The sequence below is a fragment of the Anarrhichthys ocellatus genome, unplaced genomic scaffold (genome assembly GCF_004355925.1).
Source record: "Anarrhichthys ocellatus isolate YVR2014 unplaced genomic scaffold, GSC_Weel_1.0 scaffold26, whole genome shotgun sequence".
In the NCBI taxonomy this organism is placed as follows: Eukaryota; Metazoa; Chordata; class Actinopteri; order Perciformes; family Anarhichadidae; genus Anarrhichthys; species Anarrhichthys ocellatus.
The window spans coordinates 4,710,277-4,715,846 of record NW_022280056.1 but is presented as its reverse complement, the minus strand read 5'-3'; positions in this window follow the sequence as shown (position 1 = coordinate 4,715,846).

Below are 5,570 nucleotides of genomic sequence, written 5' to 3'. Positions count from 1 at the left end.
ACTTCAAAATAAATCAACAACACATTGGGACACTAACACCGGTCTCCTGGTTGAAAGTCCTGTGTTTGGGATTAAACTTTTCTTTTTCTGAGCATTAAACTATGCTTCTGAATTTCATTCTTTTGCACACAATTATGGGCATATATCTGTCTTTGGTAAACATGCAGAACATATAGTCCTTAGATCATTTAACCAGTATCTTAAAGCGATTTATACTACATTAATTTGGCAGATGCTTCTGCCTAAAGTGACTCACATTTTGTTTTTACAATGTAGACATTTGGGTCCACATTGGTACTTCTGTCTTAACAGGTTTGAGGTAAAAAAAAAGAAAAAGGTTTTATTTTAACTAAGAAATCTGCCAGTACATAGAGTAGAAGAAGGGAAACCCGTAACAAAACAAGTCGCCAGCTTACCATCTTCAACGGAAAAAAAGGACAGCGGTCTTCAGGACTTTGTTTCGATTGGGCAAGTTTTCCTTGTTATTTTATGTCAGCTAGTATACGCCATGTTTCATGTCGTCTGGAGATGAAGAAGAGCATTGAGTTGAGGTAAATGTTGGCTAAGTCAGAATCTTTTCGGCAAAGGCGTTTCGATAATCCATTTCAAACCCCCACAAGTGAAAAACTGTTTTACGGAATTGTGCTCATAAACATGCCAATGGTGACATGGCTAATGCTAATGGGAGCATGTTAGCGTGCTGACGTTAGCATATAGCTCAAAGTGTCGAGGTACACCCTGGCTAGCTACATCTTGTTCTTTTTCAAACAAAATAAAACAACTAAGTAGTTTACATATTTGTTTTAATTATAAATAGGCCTACCTTTTTTTCCAGGAACTTTCTTCAATATCTTGGCTCTAGAGTAACAACTTCTTCTTTCTGTGCTCAACTCAGCTCATCATTTTTCCTTTTGTTTTACCAAAAGTGGGCGTTTTAATATAAAACCAGCGCTGCGGCCGCTGTAGTAAACACACTACTTTCTGAATGCAGTGTTCCCTGATGAGGATATTTTCATGATATTTGAGGAGGGATTTTATGATGAATCCCACAATTGTTGTGATTGCAATTATGCCGCTAATCATCATCATTACTTTGCGGTCAGAGTCCTCGTCCCCGATGCTTTGCTGGCTCAGTGGGCCGGTAACTTCCCTCACTGGGTAAAACCGAACGAGCTGATGAAGCCAGAGCACATTCAGGGGCAAACTGCGGTGCTTTGCAAAGCCTCATTAGGAAACTGCTCAAATCATGTCCAAGTCATAGATCACACCTGCAGGTAGCGTCTTCATAGTCATTAACATCTTCATTCGTAAAAGAACTGGGTTATAAAAATAAGGAGAGAGCTCACTGTGAGGACACGGCCTCTGCAATTAGACATTTTGGAAGGAGTACAAATTGAAAGTATTCGTGTCAGGTTTTCGGTCCCAAACCTCAAGCATCTGGTGGACGATTCACTGGTAAGGAATCCCTTTGGAGATGATGAGTTCAATGTTTCCAGTTGGAATAAAGTAAAGATCTGGATCTTCAAGACAGACAACAAGAAAATAAATAAAGCTATACTACAATTTCCACCTTTTACCATTGATATTGGGGAGGAGACTGATTTCTCAATGTCAAAAGAACGCATCTGATTTATTCTGGAGAAATGGTTTAGACATTTTCCTTTTGCCAGTGATGAAGAAATCTATTACCTGAAACAACCTCGATCACGAAGGTCAATGTCTTCCATTTGAAACAATCATATAAAGTTCGAAAAACAATCTCTAGCAAACCCCCCCCCCCCCAAAAAAACATTCAGATTGTCTGAAAAGACCAATTTTTGTGGATTTTTCCTCTTTAGGCTGTAGTTTTGACAAATCTTTCCTTCCTCATTCAACAACTATCCATTCCACTGCAGAGACACTCGGGGCCGTCTCACAGACAGCTCTGCTATTGACTGCTCTCATTTAAGCAGTGCTGAAGCAGTGTGTCGGGGGGGTCGGTCGATACCAGCCGCCTATGTGCACCACGTATGTGTGTGCATGTGTTTGCGTAGAGAACTGCCTCGGCCTGTTAGCTGCATTCATCATCACACTCCCGGGTGGCATGCACGGTCACCAGTGAATGCCCCACTGTTTACGTACTATTAACTCCCTGCATTTACATGATGCACACATCCACTGGTTTTCTCCCCGGAGGCGAGGAGCTCGAGCTGTGGACCATAACTAACAGGAGCTGGTCAATTTCTGCTCAGGTTGGATGCTGTTGGTTTAATTGCACCTCAGTTAATGGCTTCTATTTCTGCCCAGGTGTTTGGTCAGCAGTGGAGAGTAAACAAGTGCATTTATTATTTGAGCATTTCCCTTTTAATGCAGACAATGTTCTACTTTTCAGTCCATAGTATAGGCATAGGTACTAGATACTTTTTATTTTATATTCCTGGGATCAGTTTACAGTATAACATATCATGCATTTTTAGGGCCCGAGCACCGACAACATAGGGCCAGCATAGGCCCTGTTGAAACTGTAGCGTTTCTTCTTCTACTACAAAGCTAATTGGCTCTTTGTGGGCTTTATCATGCTCAGAAACTCACCAATTTTGGCATACATATCAGGACATTTTTATATTTTAGGGGTCGCATTTGGGTATGAAAAAATGTCTCCATAGCGCCTCCTAGAGTTCATTTTAACTCTGCAAGGCCACGCCCCTCACCCCGTATGTCCGATTGACACACATATGTTCAGTTCCATCTGCTCAACAAAAAAGTCAATTCAACCCCTAAACTCCGCCTCCCCAAATTTTCCACCATTTTTAATTTTGTGAAAAACACACTTGCAAACTCCTAAACGCTGGATCCGATTGCTGCCAAAATATTTGGTATGTCATTATTGGATCAATGTCATCAAAAAATATGAAACACTTGTTGATATCTCATTGCTTTTTAAAAGATATGGACCAATAAGCTTCATAGGGGCGGCGCTTTGTGCATCAATACACATAACTAATACACAAACATTTGGAATATCATCACGAAATGTGCAGCACATCGCATCTCATAACATACTCTCACCCGTCCCCTAGTGCCTTCCATTCAGCCACTAGGGGACGCTACATTGTATCACATGTAGACTTGAAAATAAGTCTCTTGGGACCATTCTCTAAAATCAAACAAAAGTCGGCCATTATTAATTTTGTGTGATTTTTTCCTTCCATCTTCACAAATATAAGAAGATGGAAAGAAAGAAAGTATTGAAATGAGCATATTGACACAAATTTGAAAATAGGGACTACAAGTTAAAAATTTTGAGAAACATTTAACGTTGTGATGATTTTGGCGGACCTTGTGGATGAAAGTGGTAGTGTTTCACGAGGAACAGAGTCCCTTTGGAAAACCTCTCACTTTACTGCAGCAGGTCTCTGACAGTCTTCCCCTCTCAGTCCTGGTCCTGGCTCTCCCTTCCCTTTTGCGGGCCCAGCAATATGACCATGGTCTCCAGCAGCGTGGTGTCTGTGTTGGCTCCCAGGAAGCAGGCGGTGAGCTCCTGGTCCTTCAGCTGCAGACGGACCCTGCTGCTCTGATGCAGCTTTGCTCTGTTTGCCAGCCACCGGCATACGCAGTGGAACTTTCCACCAAGGTCAATATACAGGACCATGTGAAAGATCCTCCCAACCACCACCTTGTCTTTGGCTGGTCCAATCTGGACCAGCGTGGACTGGACAATCAGTGAGGCAAGAAGCCAGATCGGGGTCTGGGCCCTGCTGGAGTCTGAGCTGATGGAGGTTCTGGTGATCCTGAATGTCTCAAATAGTTTTATCTATATAACTATAAAGAAATAGCCAGTCTTGATGAAAGAGTGGCATCAGTATGACATTTAGATTGTTTTATAACCAGTTAAAACTTCATTGTAGTAACTTTAACGTAACAATATTGGTTCATGCAGCTTCAACCCCTTTTGGTCAGACTGTGTTTGTTTGTGTTGAACCGGCTCTGTTCCACCCGGCTTCCTCCGGTCCCACTGTCCTTTGTTTGGCACATCAATCACTCGGAGCAGAACTTATCCCTCGCTTTGCCTCGTTTTGCCGCTTCTGATCGGATCAGGTCGGCGGTGATTTATAAGGTAAACTGCAGCATTTTTTTTTTTTATCCTTCACTCTGCCAGTCAATTTCAAGAATAATAGAATAACGTGAAATAAAGGCGTAAAGTTCAGACTTCATCCCTGAGCTCTGCATGTGTTTTCTTCCATACAAAATGGAAAGGTCATCCCATCAGAGCAAGACTTCAATGATACACAATGACTGAACGGGAAGATTTATGGACAAATGTGGATATTTTTCATTGTTGGCAGTGGCATTTAGTTTGAATAGTATTTTTCCTAGAGGCAGACAAACCCCTCTGATGGTTAAAATACTGATAATAAGAGCGCATGTTATAATACACACAAGAGCACCTTTTTGGATAGTAAATAGATAAAGAATGGTCGTTTCTGATGCTCAGGATCATTGAAGCAGCGTAGTGACATAATTCACATGATAAGTACAAGAGCTAAATTCTTTAATGGCTAAACATTTGACCGTTGCTCCTCCATTTGGGCCACATTTGTCCAAATAACCTTGCTCCTTTTTTTCCATCTAAATGCAAATGGTCGGGTATTGAAGAAAATTGAAACAACCTCCATTTGCTATCTGCCCATTTGTCTCTGTGCACTGTTGCAACCATACATTTTGTTTTTTGTCTGGTATTGTGAGAAAGGCATTGGCCGCTCAGCCCTCTATGAATTTCAAGGAGGTTTCAGACAGCCCAGGATGTGATGGGAACAGTGGGTATTAATACATGTGTCATAGATGAAATAGGAGTCTCAATGCTTTTTAGTTGATGGTGTCAGTGACCAGATGTACAACAACAGTTTTTAGCTTGTGAGGCGAAAAGGAGGTTGGGATATCTAATGATAAAACAAAGGATGTCTGTCTGTCTGTGTGTCCTTCGCATACCTTGAGAACCGTCTGCCCGATCTATGTCACACTTGGTGGGTGTTTTACTGGGGATCCCATAGAGTGCTATGTCGGATTTGGTGCAATTCGGACACACTAATATAAATAAACTTTGACTAAGTTAGCGAACGGCGTTCCGTGTAGCAGCAGGGGCGGAGCTTGAACACGTCGTCCTCAGTGAGGCTTTACAGGCCGCCCGCGGTTATTGATTTCAGTTCATTTTTACAGCTGGGCGTTCCCGTTCGTTGCACGTTTGGAACGTATGCAACGAACGGGAACGCCCCCAGACAACGCTTTAAGCAGCAATAACTGGAGCCAAGCAATAGATGGCTCTCAACGCACACTTCACTACTGTCTTTCTTGTGGTTGTTTTGTAATATTTCAGTATTTTTTGCATGTGTTGGTGAAAAAAAATCTGTAATTTTTTTTCCACCGACCAAGGTACGCAGCAGAAGCCTGTTCAGACGTTTTTAAACAGGTTTCCTGTTTCCTGTCTTTATTGATTGTGCACAATGTTAAACACGTATCAGTTTTTATCGGTCTAAAAACTAGAAGAAAGTTGTTCTCTCCAAAGAGACTTGGGGGGGGGGGGGGGGGGGGGG